Raw genomic sequence first — 20,208 nt, forward strand, 5'->3', positions numbered from 1 at the left:
TGACCCTCGAGATCTCAGGAAATGCTGATTATCACCATCACCATCATGGTCCGTCATCACCGGGTGGCAGAATTCCTGGTGAATTTAATTTCTTTCTTTAGATTTCCTTTGTTGTCAGCAAGGTCTGCCACGATGATGGATTGTTATCACAATGGGAAAAGGCAAAACTCTTTTTTTTTTTTTTTTTTTAAAGAAAGGTCTTCCCAGCTGCTTTCCAGAGCCCTTAGAGATGAGCCAGGAAAGGAATGACACAAAGGGAAGGACCGTCCCACCTCCCAAAAGAGCAGTTTGCCTCTTTGGAAATTAGAAGGGGAGAAAGGTTAAGGTTAAGGTTGGGTTTTTCCTCCCCACATCATAGAGCATATGGAAGGTGATAATGTGGCGCTGAACACAGACCTGCCTGTTTGTCTGAGGCCGAGGGCTGAACCAGGACAGTCCCAGGCACACACGGGGGACAAGGGGGTCACTGCGGCCGATGGGAGCAACCCCGTGTGTGCCCAGGATCTCTGACGGTTTTGCTTTAGGGCTCAAGATTTAAACCACAGCACAAAGCTAAGCCTGAAGCCGCCTCAGTTCTCTTAGAGGAAACAGATTTAAGTGTCCTGGAGTTGGAGAGGAAGGGGAGATCAGTGAGAAAGTCAAGTCCATCCGTGGTCCCTCTTGTGGGAGAACCCTGGCCCTGAAGCAGAGCCCTGTCGTTGGGAGACTCCAGGCAATGGGCTCCCCTCTGGGTTGTGTTTTCTGAAAGGACATCCTCATTGAGGATACTTACATTCCCCCCGGACGCTGCACTGAGCTCCCAGAAGAATAAAGTAAGAATAATGTAGATGTATGTCAGCTTTATTCTAAACGGACGAATAAAGTTTCTACTACGCTAGGTTATCATCTCTGGTTGGGTCTAGTCATCTCAAGGGGCTCTGGTTTGAAGACTCACCACTCACTCAGCTACAGAGGAAACTCTGTTCTGCTTGCGTTTGAGCACTGAGTTCCTAAGTTTACTGGCAATTTCAAAGAGAGTAAGATTGGGGTGTTTTTGTGAAGATTTAGGACAAACATTAAGATCTCCCTTGGAATTCTTTTCAGAGTCAGTTTATAGCCAAATGTAGAGATAGCCAAAATGTAGGTATCAGCTCTAAGTGAGAAATAGCCTAGAATTTTTATTAACTCCAGATGGTCATCCTGTCTTTTTAAAAAGGATATAGTATGGGGTAATAGGCGTGGGACTTTTGTTTTCAAATTTCATCTTCACCTCCATCTTCACCAGCTGTGTGGCCTTGGGCAAGTCACTGAACCTCTCTGAATCTCTATTTCCTCACCTGTACAATGGTAATAATTAGACTTACATCATAGGTGTATTGTTAGGGTTGAGTAGCATCGAATACCCAAAGTACTTGGCCTATTGTCCATAATAAATAAATCTTAGTTTCCTTCTTAAATTCCTCTTTGAAGATAGTATATCAACTTTAACGATCATTCCTCTTGTAAACATTTTAGGTATGACATTGAAAACGTGCTAAGAAATGCCCATAATGAAAGGAGTCATTAAAACTCCTATTATTTGTATGGAACTTTGAGCTTTCACAGCATTTCACCCCTGCTGGCTCTATAGTTGAGTCAACATGACCTGAGCCAAGGGCAGAGGCTTTAACCCACTGAGCCACCCAGGCGCCCTTATAGTTGAGTCAACAGAGACACAAAGCAATGAATAAAGGACTCGCCACCACGAACCACAAAACAGCCACCACCTATGCAGCAGCGTACTCCAGTGAGCCAGACTCGTGTACGAGAACATCGGAACCACCAGCCCCTACATAAAAAGCAGGGTTGGACCAACAAAAGCCGAGTGAATGCAAGACCGATCCCAAGGAATTTTTTTTTTTACGTGACAGGGTGGCCCATCTTTATCACTTGACCAATATTTATTGCAGTCACTACGGACCTGGAACCACAGCAACGTGAAGAAATGCATGCTTCCTGTCTCATGGGGCTGACATCTTAGCAGGGAGACAGATATGGAGCAACTAAGCTAAACAGCTCACTTTTCCTGCATTTCTGTATGATAATCGTGGAAGGAAAGGCGCCAGGACAGTGAACACGCAGAAAAATTTCACATGGTCTGGGGGGTCTGGGGCATGCGCTGGGGAGGTGACGTGGGACGTAAATGATGACCATTGAGTAGGCGTCAACTAGGGGAGGTACACGCGCTCTGCGTGTTGGGGGGTAGGGTAGACAAAGCATTCCACGTAGAGGGAACCTGGATGGCTCAGTCTGTCAGGAAGCCAACTCTTGGTTTCTGCTGAGGTCCTGCTCTCAGGGTCCCAGGAACCGGGCTCTGTGCTCAGTGTGGAGTTGGCTTGGGATACTCTCTCTCCCCCATGCCAATGCACTCTCAGCTCTCTAAAATAAATAAATAAATCTTAAAAAAAAAAAAAAAGGATTCCGTGCAGAGGACTCCGCTATACACAGCCCTACCCAGGAAGGAGCAAGGAGCAGATGAAGAACAGGGCGCCCCCCGCCCCCTGTTGACTGCAGCCACACCAGGTCCACGATGGGACTGGTGAGGAGTCAGCACCCCTCGTTGCAGGGCAGGGTGTGTGTCTTTATCCCCAAAACAGTGGAGCCACGGAGCCAGAGCCAGAAGCTAGTGGGTGCATCTGAGTAATGGCCCATGGGGAACTGGAACTGCACCCCCCTCCCCGCAAAATAAAAAACATTTTGGTCAGCTCAATTTTATTTTCGTAAAGGGTTGCCCAGTTTACATGAGTCACTAGTCAAGACTTTTTACTGTATCTTGTTCACTCTCCGCCCCTCTCCCTGTCATAAGCAACCTTGTCTCCTTCCCATTTCCTCTTGAAACCTGCATACCAAGGCTGGAGGTAAGCCCACTTTCCAGATGCTCGGCGTGGCCCACTGTGAGAGACTGAGCTGGCCACTCTCCAACTCTGCCTCCCAGGAGAGCAGCAGGAGAGCTCCTAAAACCCAGGAGCCAGGCCTGTCCCAGACCAGTGAGAGCAGACTCTTGCAGGGGAGGGTGATGCTGGCACTAGTATTTTATTTTAACTCCCCAGGTGATTCCAGTGAGCAGTCATGTTTGGGGAGCTGTGACTAAGGGGCTCTTCTAGCTGATTCTAACCTCCCCACGTGGGAGGAAAGAAAGAGTTGCAGTGACAGTCCCCTCAAAGGATTGGACACTTTCTTCTCGCTCGAGAAAGGACTAGATGTTGAAAGCCTATCCCAATAGAATCTGCAGATGCAGCAGCATCTAAAACACAAACAAAAAACCAAAAAACAAAAAACAAACAAAAAACCGAAAATGAAAACAAAAACAAACAAACAAACAAACAAAACAATACAAAAGGCCTATAACCAGAAAACCCAGAGATCTTTTCCAGGGATGCTGAGGGCATTTCTGGGGCGTGTCCCAATAAGGCACAGGTGGGACGAGCTGGGCCAGGGCAGGTCCGCGCACCCCGCAGGTTCAGGCCCATCTACCAAGTTCCCCAATGCCACTGACTATCCTCAGGTGGAGAGAGGGGGCCGCACACCCACGGAGCCCCGCGTGCTAGCCAGGTGCCTTGGCGAGTCCCCGTCCCCGCGCCCTGGCGCCTGCGCCACGCAGGGTGTCACTGGGGCATCTGCGCGGTCCCGCTCCCCGGACATCTGGCCAAGTGGCGCCTCCCTCTGCCTATTTCCTCCGCCCTGCCGCCCCTCCCCTCTCCACCCTTCCCTTGTTTGGGGCTGTAAGGTCAGAAATTCGACGTGGGAAGTCTCCCCGAGGAAGTGCCGGGTCATAAATTTCACCAACAAGAGGCTCCCATCAAGCTCAGGGTATCAGGGAGCCTCCCAGCCGGGAATCCAGGGGCGGGGGCGGCTGGGCTGGGGGTTGGGGAAGAGCTGTTGAGGGTCCTTGTGTTCAGAGCCCTATTTGTGAGTATGTGTGCGTGTGTGTGTGTGTGTGTGTGTGTGTCCCTCTGCCTCCTGACACTGGCGATTTTCTTTCCACACCCAAGAACACATTTGGGAAGGCCGGTCGTGGGGTTTCTCTTTAGATTGGAGAGGTGTATTAGACTCCCACTGGACGGCTTCAAACCGGAAGGTCAGGCCACGTGTTCACGAAAGGAAACGTTTGCGTGAACATAAGTTCGCGTCCAGGGCTGCAGTACTGTCTTCCTGTCTGGGCATGACCGAGGCCCAGCAAAAATGCACAGCTGGAGGGTCAAAAGCAGCTCCTAGTCCCAGCCCTGGCTGTGGGACCCTGGGCCCATCACGCTGGGCCTCTGGCCTCCATTCCCAGGAGTCAAGTGAGGGAGTTGGAGGGTGGGTGTTGGGTGGCTGGGTCCCTGGGGGGCTCTAAGAGCCTTGGCGAGCTTGCCCACCCTCTTCCGTGCAGTACAAGCAAAGCGAAGGAAGGATCCGATCACATCCAACCTTTCCTCTCGCTGCCATTTTCTCGAGGGAAAGCTTCCCAGGGACTGCCATGGGCTTAGCTGTGGAAGGTCCAGGGCAGCCAGCCCATGTCAGCACAAGGAGGGTGTTCAAGCCAAATCCGCACCTGCCTGTGCTCTGCCAAACCGACGAGAAGCGGACCTGGAGGTCATTCGGTGCCGGCTTTTTGCTCAGCGCCTGCGCGGAGGTGCTCTGGTGATGCAGGGCTACAAGACTAACGGAAGGGATCCCGGCATGTCTGCCGCACTCCAGGCAGTTCGAAAGCCTTACACAGATCAGGTCAAGCTCAGGCCACCGCTTGAGGTAGACACCATTACTAGCTTTGTTTTACAGATGGGTAAACTGATGTACAGGCATACTAAGTACTCTGCCTAAAGACACGCTGCAGTTGAATCAGACCGGGACTGCCTGACTCCACACGGGGAGAGGCAGGGAGCGGCCCCGGCCCTCTGTGGAGACCACAGGGGACAGAGTGGGACATTCAAGGCGTTCCAGAGAGCCGGAAGCCAGGAGGGCCCGCAGCAGGGCGAGGGGCCAGCTGGCTGGCAGGCCTGGCCCTCCCGGAGAGGTTGCGTCCTTGGGGTATTCTGCCTGCTTAAGGCTCTTTGGCTCAGATTTTCCATCAGGCTCCAGAAGAACCATTTGGGGACAGCACAGAGACCTCTGGGGAGACGAGAGGTACGAACCAGATGAACTTCACCCTTCAGACCAAAAAGAAAAATCTCCTTTGGGGCCTGAATTCTTTGGGGAGAAAAAAATATTAGCGACATAGGCCAGTCCCAGATCTGAGAGTACCCCAAGGAGACAGGTGGGCCGTTTTCTATAGATAGAAGGAAACCTTAAATGCAGAAGCTATTCTTGTCATGGATGTTGGTGTTGATGGCTTTAGCCTGAAACATCTGTGGGCCCAGGACAAAATCTTCTCTAGAGCTGGGGCTCTCTGGATAATTATCTGCTAGAAACTCCCGATCGTCTTTCCTCACTGAGGTTCTCTGCTCTCCTTGGCCAGCATGTTTAATGTATGTCTGTATGACTATACCCAGGCACGTTTCTGCCCTGGAAGCATCTGTCAAGCCTCTTAGAGGACCCACTTTATGTGGGGGGAAGGGTGACGTTCAGGAGAGAAGCCGTCATGGCACACAAGAGCTCGCACTCCTTGCCACCTGTGGCCTTCCTCACCGACGCCTGCTCATCAGGCTTCTAGGCCACACTTCTGCGGGCTAGAAACTCTGGTTTCTGCCTGGCCAGGCTGGTCCAACCGGCAAGGTCCTGCCCGGCTTGTGGAGCACGACTTCTGTGTATTTCTTCCAGGCGGTAGAGCTAACAGCAGCAGCCTATGCGGTCTTCCATTAAATGAGACACATTCGAATCTTTAGGAAACATCGCCACATGGAAGGTGCCTGCTGTGGACGTCCAGCATCAATACCTCTTAATCAAATGGCTCTTTGCATCACAGGGGGCCTCAGGAAGGCAGGACCCACAGGAGAGCACCTGTGCTTCAGCTCATCTGGGATCGGAGAGGCTGTTTGTTTCTGATGCATCACGGCACCGGAGCACTGCAAGCCGCAAACACTGGTGTGCGGGCTTCCTTGCAAGATTAAGTAAAGGTGGACCTGACTCTCTCTCCATCCAGAAACTGGGGCCATGTAATGCTAAGTGTGGAATGCTTTCTGCATAAAATAGTGCTGTATGATGAGTTGCTGCGCGTGCACACACACACACACACACACACACACACACGGGGGCGAGGGGGAGACCACTGAAATTAAAAATACCGCAGTCTCATGGCCTGAACGCCAAACTGGTGGCTGATCCAATTTCACCCCAAGTGAATGAACGGTGTGATGCCCCCCACCCCAGGACGACTACAGGGAGGCTCCGATGGGCTGGGGAGAGGGTTGGTGGAGTGGGGGCAGGGAGACAGGGAGAGTCCTGGGCGCTAAGCTCTATCTTGGCTTCACATAAAGGAAGCAAAATCAAAAACCCAAGCCTGAAAAAAAAAAAAAAAAAAACCCTACATTTAATTGGCTAGGAAACAGGATTCCTGGGGCCTTTGCTTTCTCAGCTTCCAGAGAAGGATTTAGGCAGGGGCACTCCCCCCCCCTCCCCCCGCCCATGGGATAAAAAAAAAAAGGATTAAATTCAGGTTTGGTCTGGCTAGTACAAATTACATGCAGAGTATACAGTCGCTTTGCATATTGCCTGGGCTTTTGCAGGGAGGGAACAGGCGGGAGAGGGAGGGCTCAATACTGACGAGGGGAAAAAAAAAAAAAAAAACTAAAAACAACTTGCTGTTTTCATATGGTGGGATAAAACAGTTTTGTCTCCGTAACTGTGCAGAATGTCAACGGTGGCACCGTGTCGTGACAAGATTTTTTTTTTTTTTTTTTTTTTTTTTTTAGGTTAAGCTCGGCTCACACCCGAGCTGCAGCCCCCCGAGGTACTGCCGCTTTAATTGTGTTCAGTATGATCCACCAAACAATATGTCTTGATAAATCTGAATGGCAATCCGGCGCACGGTTCCCCTTGGCATTGCTGCAAAGCCAGGCCTCGCTTTAGTGAACCCGTTCAGGAATGTGGGTTAATTCGGCCGACCCTTTTTACCCCCACAGCTCTGTTTTTGTGAGGTTGGCAGAAACTGACACGTTTTCTTTTGCTTAATTAAGTTGTTCAGTAGAAGGCTGGTCAAACAGTTGCATCTACGTGGGGAGTCTGCAGATACACAGAAAGCCGTGGGCGTTTCCAACATAAAAAGGGGGATTCTGTCATTGTTTGGGTGTAGACGGGTCATTTTTTCAAAGTTACTGCTGCCTGGGTGACCACAACCGCGCGCACAGCCCTGAAAGGAAATTAAAGTCGCTTAAGTACAACTACTACCTTGGGCTCTGAAGTTTAGTTTTTGAAAGCGATGGAGAGTGTACAAGAGAGAAACGAAACGGTCTCGTTCATGTGGCCTCTTATTTCTTTCTGGCCTTTTTTTTTTTTCTTGAAGGCAAACAGAGGACTCATTTAAATAAGAGGGGCTCGTTATGAATTACAGTTATGAATTACAGCCGGTATGATGAAACTCTCTTTCCAGGTGGCGAAACAAAACACATGCCCTGGCCAGGGCTTTCGGGGCAGAGGAAGAGGGCCCAGTCACCTTTATGCCCGGCGCCGGGGCTGGGAAAAATGTCCACCCACCACCTCCCAGCTGGTGAGATTCCAGCGCTCGCTCCTTGCTGATGTTATGACAACCACAAACAATATCCTCTCATGGATATTCAGAGGAACCGAGGACCTGATCGGAGGCGGCTCTCATCATGTCCCTTCTCGAAGCTTCCTACATGCTGATTTTGATCACCTTTATCTTTCTCACGCATATCCCCCTGCGTTCTGAGCCTGTCAGTTCATGTCCCCCATGAGTTTTCCTTGCTCGTGCTGGGTGATCGAATTACCAGAGGTTATGTGCTTCTGTGACACTTGGACTGGGCTCTGGGGTCCGTTGTCAGACGAGATCGGGCGCGTTCAGGGTGGTATGGCCGTAGACTGGGGTCCGTTGTCAACGGTTAAAAGGATCTACAGCATGACCGAGAGAGTGCCATGCTTTTGTGCCTCAGTTTACCCGTAGCAGCAGGTACCTCAGGCCAGGTACCTAGCAGGCATCTGATCTAATCTTCTGAGCTTGACTTGCCTTCTTTCTCCCTCTGAATAAATCAGTATCTGGAGAACTCACCGACCCCACAAGCCCTCGGCACCATCACTGTGCTGATATCAAGACCAAGATGTTCGCCAGTTACGAAGGCCCGACTCTCACCAAGCTGTGGGGTCCCTCACAACTCAGGTTTTGTACAGAGCCGCTAGAGGAAATGTCTGCACACACAGGGGAACCGTCATCTTTGCCATGAAGCCCCACACTTGAACTCCCCACCGGGTCCCAGAACATCAGCTTTTGGGAATCCCAAAGATCGCCTTTTTTCCTTCTGGAGGAAAAAGTCTGAACAGTGAAGCATCTTAAGGGTCCTCACTGTGATTCTTCTCTTCATAAATGAGAAGGAACTGGCAACTATGGGTTTAAGTTGCACAAAGGGTGAAATAATGGTTCTTTAAGTTAAAAAAAAAAAAAAAGAAAACACTTTGGGGTCCATCTAAATTCCTTGAATGAGTAGTCAACACTGACGTCCAGGACCTGCCATTACACACGCTACCTGCTTCCTCCCCAGACATCCCAAGAGCTGGTTATAGATTAATACCCAGGACCCCGCGGTCCTATACTTAGGTTGTATATAACACAAGATGCCCTTATCTCAAGGTGTTTCCAACGAGTACGTAAAGAGTTGTAGGAGGATTTGGAAGTTCTGGTTTGTACAACCACTTCCCAAATGACTTGTTATTCTGGAGAACCAAAGCTCAGCTATACACACACAGAGAGAAAATGCAAAATCCCTAGTTCTGGTTGGCGATGCTTAAGGACCACATAGATCGTTGGTCTGCTGTGTGCCTGCCCTTCTGCCTTCGCGATGGCTCAAGGAAGGCCCCAGAAACTTTTCCACCGGTCTTCAGTTACGGGGCCCGGCTGCTTGCATTGCTTGCCTTACCTCCATCCCGAAAGGCCAGATTCACAACTAGACAGTCCCCCACGTGCACACAAAACTTTGCAATAACAGCTGACCAGCCAGTCCCCGCATTTCTTAAAGAGAGGGGCCGGCAGAGGCCGGCAGAGGCCGAGCAGATGGGAGCCGCTGCGGCTGGGCCAGAGCGGATACACGAGTCACACCGACTGGCAGTCTTCCCACAGTCAGGAGGTGGTGTGTGGGGCTGGCCCTTTGCTTCCCACTTGAGGTGGCGGGCCCTCGCCCCCTCTCCAACTCCCCGACACCCTGGGCAGATTTTTCTTTGGCTTTTGAAAAATCCGAGACACACTATGGCTCCGAGTCGCCAAGTTCCAGCTGCTAGAGAGCCAGCCTTTCGCTCGGCCGCCTCACCACCAACATTCTGTCTTTCCACCCAGGGAAACAGGAGGCCTTCCTGGAGGCGGGGGAGCCCACAAGAGTTCAGATGCTGCCACTCGGGTCCTGGAGACGGAGGGAGGACTCACAAGGGCTGGCCGCGAGCCATCTCACGATCCCTGGCACTCAGCTCCACATGGAGCTCTGCGGCTCTCCAGGACAAAGAGGAGCGTTTTTATCAGCCCAACGTTCTGCTGACAAACGCATAATCAACTGACAGAGAGCCACCGAGCCGCATTTCAAAACCCCCAGTTACGGAGAGGCCGGGCCCAAGCGGGGATGGTCACTTTCTGCAGGTGTTAGCCAGTGTCCCCGCATTTGCATGCATTTGCATATACTGTCAAACAGTTGGCTGACAGAAAGTCTGAGGAGGTCTGGACACAGCCCAAACCTGTCAGTGGCTTTCTCCTTGCCAGTCAAGGTTGGCCTGGGCGGCAATTAGAGCGGGGAGACGAGTACTTCTGACATTGCCATATACCCAGCCACAGCTGGGGGAAGCGAAACGGAAGAGCCGGCTTCGTTTGGGAAGACAGAGCTGCAGCCAGGAACAAAAACAAATACAAAAACAAAAACAAAGAAAGGGAGGGGACGGAGGGGTGAGGGCTCAGCCCACTGGACGCTCTAAAGGCATTCTTCAGCGGGCAGAAGCGAGTCTGTCACCCCTCTGTGTAGCTCTGCAGCCTGCGGTGGTGTTGGGGTGCTTAGGGGTGAGCTGGCCCTGCGGACCCTCCCTGGGACCCCCCAACCCCTGCCCCCAGCCCCTTGCTGTCTGCTGTGCGAGGTCAAGTCCGCCTGGGAAAGGGGCCCCCCACCCCCACCAACACTACACCTCCTATCTTAGGCCTCAGGAGTAATCTCAGGCAGAAGAGACCAGCAAATCCTAAAAGGGCGTCTCTGTGGCACGCTTTGTCCCCTGGAAGGCTGCACCGGGCTGCCCTGGGCTTCGCAGCCGGTGAGAAAGTTGCTGGGGGCTGAGCACAGGCTCCGGTCCCCACTGCTGCCTGAGGATTACAGATCATATTAGCATATGGATTGCGGTGGGAAAGAAGCAAAAATCAGAGCCTCCCTACAGTAAGGAAAGGCCTCAAGAGGTGGAGGGGAGGGGAAGGAAGACAGCCCGGCAGGAAGGTGGGGGGCGGTGGGGGGGCTTTTAAGAACCCCGGGAAATTTCTATTTGGGGGGTGGGAGCACCCACGTCCTTTGGAGATGTTGTTTCAGATTCTTTAAGCGAGACCTAACAATTTATTAAATACTTCATCTCTAAACAGTGGTGGGCACTAGAGTTTCACGAGCAGCGCACAATAGATTCTGTTTATTTGCCAACAATACGGACTCTGTGTCGCTCTGGACCGCAAGTGGCCGAGCCATCTGGCTCATATCTCCACAGTAAAACATTGTCTGTGACACAAAAAATGACTACATCCCCAGGACAAACTAGTGTGACCTCTAAATAAAGCCTTCCTCTGAAGCTATGATATCACACTGCACAGGGGACACCAGCACAATTGGATCTGGTCACCAAAAGCCCAAGTGAGATAGCACCATGTAAATGGAATTCTACAGGAGACGTTTTGTCCTCCGTGGCAAACCATCCAGATCCGTCCACAGCACTGAAACATCTTTCTCATTCACCCTGGGGACAACAGTGCGGTTCTATCCGGGTGCTGGCAGCCCTCTTTCTCCCTCGCCAGCCCCAGGAAGCACACGTCCGTCCGTGTCTAGAAGCAGCACCTGCAGCCGCGGCTTCCAGCATTTCACTGATGGGGGCCCCACCTGCGCCAGGCTTTTTTCTCTGATATTCTGGAAACAAGCAGCCCTTTCTCCTCCCTGCCAGGGAGAAGGCCCCCGTTTGCCAGCTTCTTCACAAACAGCCCAAGTCACTTGCAACATTGCGCCACCTGAATACCCGCTTCCCCAGGCAAACAGTACACACACACACACACACACACTCCCCATCTCCCCCATCCAAGAAAGGGGCCGTTTCAATGGAAGAAGTGTCATTCTCCGGAAAAGATCCAACTCAGGCTCCACAAGCAAGACATCTGTGTGGCCGTTCGGTGGGAAAATTTCATTCCCGAAACGGAGACGCGGTGAAGGACAGACGGGAACACTGGGCCGGCTGAAGCATCCCACTTGTTCCAACTCCTGGCGCTTCTGTTCTGTGTTGTTTTCGCAAGAAACGCACCCTGATCCTCTCCCCTGTGTGAAACCTTCTGCACAGAGAACGCCTCACGAGATAAGGTCTCGAAATGCTTTCTAGATGCAAGGAAATGTTCGCCCATTATCATTTTGCAGTGAGACCCACCTGAGGGCCGAGTCATGTAGCGTGGAGACGGGGACACCATTTCTGGGGACACACAGAGGGCTGAATGCCTAAGTGAACCTTTACCAGCCCTGTCATCTTGGGCAAATCAGTTAACCTCTTGGTGCCGATCCCCATTTAGAAAAGGGAGTATTTTCCTTTTCACAGGAACTCTATTTGGAAAACATGTGACAAATGCTCAGCCTAATGCCTGGCCTATATAGGGTGGTAAGGGCTGATTTAATCAATGGTAGCCAGAACAATGATGACAGCAGATCATGGTGACATCGCCTCTATGCTCCTGGTTACCTTCGGTAGCAGTCATCCATTTTAATGCATGTTGACCTTTGATAATACAAATGTTTTTTTTTTTTTTTTTTTTTTTTTTTTAGTAAGTTCTACATCCAGTGTGAGCTTGAACACACAACCCCGAGATCAAGAGTCATGGGCTCTACCACTCAGTCAACCAGGCACCCCTGACCCTTGATAATAGTAACATTTATTATTCCCATTATTTTTTTTTAAGATTTTATTTATTTATTTGACAGAGAGAGAGCACGAGTAGTCAGAGAGGCAGGCAGAGAGAGAGAGAGGGAAGCAGGCTCCCCGCTGAGCAGAGAGCCTGACGGGGGCTCAATCCCAGGACCCTGGAATCATGACCTGAGCCGAAGGCAGAGGCTTTAACCCACTGAGCCACCCAGACACCCCCCATTATTGTTTACCATAAACCCAAGTAATTCGGCAAAGGTGTTTTGCCTGCTCTAATACTAGTTGGCTTGTTCTCTTTCCTATTTCTGAGATAGATTTCTCTTCATGCAGCATGAATGAAGCCAGCCCAAATTGAATATTATTCTTATGACAGTTGTATTTTTAAAAAATAATGAAAAGCCATGTGCACAGCAGCCCTATGTTGGATGTAAAGTCACTGGTACTGGCTTGATAGCATAAAAGAATCTAATTTACTTTTGCTTTACTTCCAATCCATCCCAAGATTTTTAACTGCTTACAGTTAATTTAAGAATAGTCTTTTTTTTTTTTAAGATTTTATTTATTTATTTATTTGACAGACAGAGATCACAAGTAGACAGAGAGGCAGGCAGAGAGGAGGAAGCAGGCTCCCTGCTGAGCTGAAAGCCCGATGCGGGGCTTGATCCCAGGACCCTGGGATCATGACCTGAGCCAAAGGCAGAGGCTTTAACCCACTGAGCCACCCAGGTGCCCCAAGAATAGTCTTTTATTTATGACAAGTTGATTTCTAGAAACGAAGTCATGGGATTGATATTATGAATGCTGAGTTTTCTCAGTTTCTCAAATAGTCAGTTTGACTTGAGAGGACACTATCACAATCCAGAGTCTATGGAACAATTTTTTTAAGATTTTTAAAAATTTATTTGACAGAGAGAAAGAGCAAGCACAAGCAGGGGTAACAGTGGGGAGAAGGACAAGCAGGCTCCCCACATAGCAGGGAGCATGATGTGGGGCTCGATCCCAGGACCCGGGGATCGTGACCTAAGCTGAAGGCAGATGCTTAACCAATTCAGCCATTCAGGCGCCCCTGGGGAACAATTCTTTGTAAAAATGACCACAAATGCTATACTTGACCAATGATAAACTGAGTTCCAGACCGTTTAGTAACAGGTATTAAATCAATTTAGCAGGATATCACAGTAACTCCAATTGCTATCTACATGACTCCTCTACACATTTTCAATAGAAATTTAATGTGTTCCCGGAACATCAAAGCAAGTTGAAATTTGCATATGGAAATTTGTATTTCCAGACTTTCCTTCCAGACTTTGTATCTTTGGAAGAGTATAAAATATTCAGGACATATGTACAAATGTCCATCTCAGTTTAGTAGGGGTTTCGTTTGTTTGCTTGTTTGTTTGTTTTAAAGATTTTTTTTTATTTATTTGACAGAGAGAGAACACAAACAAGGGGAGCTAGAAGCAGGGAGAGAGGAACAAACAGACTCCCCGCTGAGCAAGGAGCCCCACACGGGGTTCGATCCCAGGACCTGGGATCATGACCTGAGCTGGAGACAGGCAGATGCTCAACAGACTGAGCCACCCAGGCGCCCTGTTTGTTTGTTTTTTGATGCTTAAATGTGGAAGTTATGCTGCAGGTGTTGTTATCCCTATAAATCCGGGTTAATTTCTGCAGGAAAAGTGTTCCCACGGTAAGAGTCAACATGCAAATGAACACTGACCTGGGATCCCTCAACCCGTAAGAAGTCAAGCCGAGGACAGCTACAAATGTCACTAAACTTAGAAATACACCTTCGGGATGGGAGTCAGGACTGAGTTTACTGTTGGTGGCAATGTGAGTTAGAATGACCTTTCAAGAGTAATTTGCCAGTCTCTACCAACATGTAAAAAAGCTTACACCCTCGAATCTGGAAATTCCCCTTCTGGGACAAATTCCTACTGAGCTACTCCCTCAAGTGTGTCAGAATATATGAACACAGGGTTTAATTATAATATTATTTGCAAAAATGAAAAAAAAATTGGGGGGCATCTGGGTGTCACGGTCAGTCAAGCAGCTGACTCTTGATTTTGGCTCAGGTCGTGACCTCTGGATCATAAGATCAAACCCCGTATCCGGCTCTGTGCTCAGCGTGGAGACTGCTTGAGATTCTCTCTCCCTCTCCCTCTGTCCCTCCTGCTTGTGCTCTCTCTCTAAAATAAATAAATAAATCTTTTTAAAAAAATAAGTAAAAGTGAGAAAATCGGAAATCACCTAAATTTCATACATGGGGTCTGATTGAATAACTTACAACGTGTCCAATACAAAGAATGAAGGGGACCCGTATGTACAGCAGGTTCCACATCTGTGTCTGTATCCATATCAGTATAGGAAATGATCTAAAAGAATGCACATCAGGCTGTTCAGAAGATGGAAAACAGAGGACTTCTCATTTTCACAGCTTACCCTTTTTTTACAACTCACATTTTTAAATCCCAAACACATAATCCTTCTGTGCTTTAAAAAGTAATGCACATACAAGACATATTTCCTAGTCACAGTTCACCATTGCACTGTTGATACTCCTTTGCATGGGAAGGCATCAAATTCATTAGGGAGAAGGGAAGGTGAGTTGGCCAGCAAAGCTTCCTGGACACCCACTGTGAGAAGGGGTCAACGCCAAAGGCTGAGAGAGTCACGGCCAAAGAGGAAAAGATAATCTCTTTCCCTAAGGGACTTACTGGGCATAAGAAGTCCGTGGCTAAAACATTCACTATGAAGGATGGTTTGACTTAGCCCAGCTGCAGGATTTTAATGGTTTGTAGTTATGTATTGTTGATTCTGGGACAACAGTGCAGGTCATACAGGGGAATACTCAAGAGTCCAGACTCTGGGGTCAGAATCTGGTCAGCTCTGCCATGTACTAGCCATGAGACTTCATTCCTGCCACATGCACACGGTCCTCCCTGGCCACTGAACCCTGAACCCCACCTGCTCTTTTTGCTGCTTACCTGTCCTGACTTGACTAATTCTCTCACTGCCAATTCCAATCCCCATGAGAGCAATTAAAGGGTCCCACTCCTCTTTCTCAGCTCAAAGAACGAGTCAGAGACTATGGGCACAGGTTAGGTAGTGTAGACAATGGCCATTTAAGCCTATTATGGAGTTATGGGTGGACAGGCAATGACTGACGCCTCTACTAACCAATAAAACTTAGACAAGAGACTCCTCCCTTCTAATTGGTCAGCACTGATTCCAGAGGCCCTAAACTGACTAGAAGCTCTTCTCCTAGGAACAGGTATAGAGGGCCCACAGGGGCCAGTGGAAACATTGGCTGTCTTTTCTGTAACTAAAATACAACTGTGTATGTGTGTGTGTGGGCGCGTGTTCCAGAAAGCATAAGAAATTTTTTTCCATAGCTATGTTCTTTTTTTTAAATGTTTTTATTTTTTTATTAACATATAATGTATTATTAGCCCCAGGGGTACAGGTCTGTGAATCATCAGGTTTACACACTTCACAGTACTCGCCATAGCACATACCCTCCCCAGTGTCCATAACCACAAAACCCTCTCCCTACCCCCTTCCCCCTGGAAACCCTGTTTGTTTTGTGAGATTAAGAGTCCCTTATGGTTTGTTTCCCTCCTGATCCCATCTTGTTTCATTTATTCCTTTCCTACCCCCCAAACCCTCCACGTTGCATCTCCAGTTCCTCATATCAGGAAGATCATATGATAATTGTCTTTCTCCGATTGACTTGTTTCGCTCAGCATAATACCCTCTAGTTCCACCCCACAGCTATGTTCTTATCAGATGTAACTCATCGCAATGATGACACAAGTCATTTTTTATCAGATTATATTATTTTCACTATGGATACCAATGCTTTACATATGTGCAGTCCTTTACCTTTTACAGACTGCCTCTACGTATGTTAGTTAACGTGGGTAATATCCAAAGGTGGGGAGGGTTGTCTTTTTTTTTTTTTTAAGATTTTATTTATTTAAATCACAAGTAGGCAGAGAGGCAGGCAGAGAGAGGGGGGAAGCAGGCTCCCTGCTGAGCAGAGAGCCCTATGTGGGGCTCTATCCCAGGACCCTGAGATCATGACCTGAGCCAAAGGCAGAGGCTTAACCCACTGAGCCACCCAGGCGCCCCGGGGGGGATTATCTTATGGTCTCCATTCAACAGAAGAGGAGGCTGTCGCTCAGAGAGGTTGAATAATTTGCCCTAAGTGAAACTGAGATCAGAAACCAGCTTTGCAGACTCTTGGCTCAGTCTTCCTTACATGGTTTTGAACATTTTGTGGAATCTTCAGAAAAATAATTCCAGAAAGAACTAGACCTCCCTCCCCTCCCACCATTTTCCATTTTGGAAATCCTTTTCCCCGTAAGAATCAAAACAAAGTTTAAAAAAAAAGAAAAAAGAAAAAGCAACCTCCCACAAGTACAAGAGTAGAGTTTCTTCATGATTAGGAAAAATTGAGGATTGATTTATGGATCCACCAGACAAACAATGATGCATTAGATGGGCCTCTCAGGGAGAGGAAAGAGTCCCACACAAATTCTTCTCCTGTTCACAGAGTCCCATCATGATAAGGGAGGCGGGCAGTCATACACCTCAATGGCAGGCAGAGTCCAGAGCCCTGGGGACCCCATCTCAGCCTCTTCTTCAGAGTGGAAAGGGCTGTGGTGATCCCCTCCTGGGTCCCCATTTCTTCATGGGCCGCATCTGCTTTCCTCTGACCCGTGAACAAAGGCAATGGGCAAGCGACCTTTAGTCTCTGTCCTCCTCTGGTCGCAAAACACCTCAGGTCACTTGTACCTGGTGACCTTGGTGGGAGTCTGGGCCCATATTCTTGCTTTTGGACCCATTTTTATGGCTCTGAAAGTTGTCACCAGGTGGCAATTTGCCAGAGAATGACCGAGCAGGGCCAGCCTTGCTGTGGAGACAAATGCATGTGTATAGGCACACTTTTCTGAAAGATCATAAGAGGGAAATCTTCTTTCTTCTTCAAAATTACCCTGAAGTCGTTTGAAGCAAACGACTTGCCCAAGGTCAAGCAGCTGACTGACTGCTGACAGAGGCCGAGCCAAGTGGAACCTGGGTCTTTGGAACACTTGGAGCAAAGCCTCGTGCCCTGACAGAGCCAGCACCCAATGCGTCACTCATCCCCAATGATGTCCCTTTAATCAACAAGACAAGAGCAGAGACGCTGAAATCATTAGAGGGTGCTCGCTCATTTTTCCAAGACCCGTTACCAGCACTCAGAGTCTTTTCTCGGCATCCCTTCTGGAGCCTGGGTCCTGCAGGCAAACACCCACAGAGTAAACATCATGGGATCAAGCCCAAGTGGCAGGGACTGAACTGATGTATGCCTAAGAATTCATCCTGAATCCACATGGGTTGAGTCAGAAGAATTTTCCCTCCCCTTAGGAAAGGAGGTAGAAGGACAATGAGCGATCTGTTGCTGATTAAGAAATTCCCCAGCGGGGAGCAGGGACCCCAGGGTAAAGGCCTCTGGAATTCTGAGAAGGTGCTTCTGCCCGCTCCAGTGGTCACCATGTATGGCAAGAGGATAAGAGCTTCTGGTCAAAACGACACCCTGGGTGGCATGAGTGAGTTTCTGTGGAAACACAGCAGAGAGGCAGAAAGGCCCATCTTCCTTGGAGCACACAGGCTCTCCCATCCCTCAGAGCTGCCTCTTGGGGACAGGCCTTCCACATACAAGTGTCAGGGGCTGAGGAGAGGTCAGGGAGAGAGACAGGAGAAGGGACCCATGGGGCCAGAGGGCACGGTTCAGATCAGGTAGGAAGGGCCCTCCTCACCTGACTGACCCCAAATATGAGAAGAAAGGGAAGCCAGATCAAATCCCTGTTTGATGGCTGCCAACTGTCCATGGTGGGGAGCCACGGAGCCCTGTGCCACAACTTGCAAAGCCACCCAGCCACCTGGCTAGAGCTCCGGGAAGCCTCCAGAAAGCCTGCTCTGGCCTAATCCCAGAGACCAGCACCACCCCAGACCATGGTTGGCTCCCACTCTGTTAACAAATGCAGAGACACTGAAACAGGGACAAACTGTCTCCTCCTTAGAGATGCACTTTTAGCAGAGACATCACACGCATAAACAGTTACACTATCCACAGATAGTGTATGCAGTTGCAAAAAACTGCTTTTGGGGTGCCCTTCAGTGTGGTCTGCCGTTGGGACTGAGGGTGGGCTGCACTTTTCCCAGCTGGCCATCCTTCGGGGGCCCACTTGTTCAAACAGACCCCAAAGTCTAGGTCTGAGGCCCAGGCAACATGCTTCTCCCGGCCCGGATCTGTGTTCCCTCTGATGTTTCCTCCCCAAACGTGGAGGTTCAAGTTTCTCAAAATCTGGCATCAGAAAAGCAGGAACAACTCTGGCTTCTATTTAACCTGTCATATTGCCCTGAAATCACTTCCTAGTCATCTTGTCACCTGGAGATATAACCTCCCTCTGAAGAGGAGGAGGCTTTCCTCTCCGTTTTCGGAGCAAGGGCGGGGGGCGCCTCCTCCAGCCTCAAGGTTGCTCTGCCCTCCCATTCCTGCTCCCAGTCCTGGGCAGAGACAGAACCACGCTCACCTCAGGCCACAGGATCCCCTTGAAATCTCCTCTGCCGCCCCACACCCACCCCATCTGGAAATTACCAAGCCCTTATGGACTTTGCTCTTTATTCATTCACAAAGAATGGAAGATTCCGTTTTTTTAAAGAACTGAATAGAAGCCCCCTCGTCCGCATATCAGGGCTGCTGTTCCACGCCAAGTCACTAATTGCCCTGTTTCTAGTGCTTTTTTTCCCTCCACCAAAACCAACTTAAGCTGATTACCACCATCTCAAACAACCTCCCTGGGCTCTAGATATATCCATTTAATATGGCCCAAGACAAGCAGCCAACCGCTGTTTTCAAAAGACGATCTGACAGATTCTATTCACTTTCAAAGCAGCTCTCCACGGCCGGAATAATGATCTTTCATTTCCCTCATTCTGACACCTTTCAATGATTTCGTTGGCGTCTGAAGAGTTATAGGCAATCTTAGAAGAGGCAGCTGGACTCTCGCACCCCCAAAGGCGCCAATACAGAAAGGATTCCCATACAGCATCTGAAATAACTCTGTTCTTTGCAAAGGGATATCCAAATCTGCATGTTAATAGGAGCCCGCGTTTATCTTCAAATATCACCTCAGAAAAGAGAAGAAGGGGAGCCGCATTCACTTAACTGGTTCACTGCCAGCTCTGGGGAGAGCTCACCTTTCCCTCCAAACCGGGTTCTCTCACTTGACCCAGAAAAAGGAAAAGATGCCAAGATCCCTGAGTTTTCTCTCTCTTTTTCTTCTTTCTTTCTTTCTTTCTCTCAATCATGTTATGTTAGTCACCATACAGTACATCATTAGTTTTTGATGTCGTGGTCCATGAGTTTTCAAAGATCTTGTGTTTGGTGCTGTCCTCTGTTGAGGGGAATGCAGGAGAAACCCAAGCAAGTGGCGAGAGGCCTTGACTATGACATTCGCTGCCACTGGGATTCGAAGTGAGCATCCTTGGGATAGCGACAATTCATAATTTGCCCTTGCACAGCCCTTTCTCTAGGGGGCCTCTAAGTGCCCTCCCAGTGAACACAGGCCTGGGCCTCCAGCAAGGGAGCGAGCCTGCCCCCCCCTCCCCAGCCTTTAACCTTGGACCACAGCTCTGGTTCCTGTCTTGACACCAGAAGCACAGTCTTTTTAAACCCTTAAGGCTAAACCCTAAACCCTCGAAAGGGCTAAATGGGGCTGGGAGAGTTTTTTTTTCACAAGAGGCTAGGGAGCAAATCTGTTATTCAAGTGGCAAGGATGGTCCCATCACACGTAGGAGAGAGGGGCAGGCCCAGTGTCCTTGGATACTTCTCTCTCTCTCTCTTTTTCCCTCCCCAATTTGAGGACTTGAGTGACCAGTCTTAGCAGTCCGCCCAGCAAAGTGCTTCGTAGGCTTCAGCGTGGGCGGGGGGTG

The sequence above is a fragment of the Mustela erminea genome, chromosome 1 (assembly GCF_009829155.1).
Source record: "Mustela erminea isolate mMusErm1 chromosome 1, mMusErm1.Pri, whole genome shotgun sequence".
Lineage (NCBI taxonomy): Eukaryota > Metazoa > Chordata > Mammalia > Carnivora > Mustelidae > Mustela > Mustela erminea.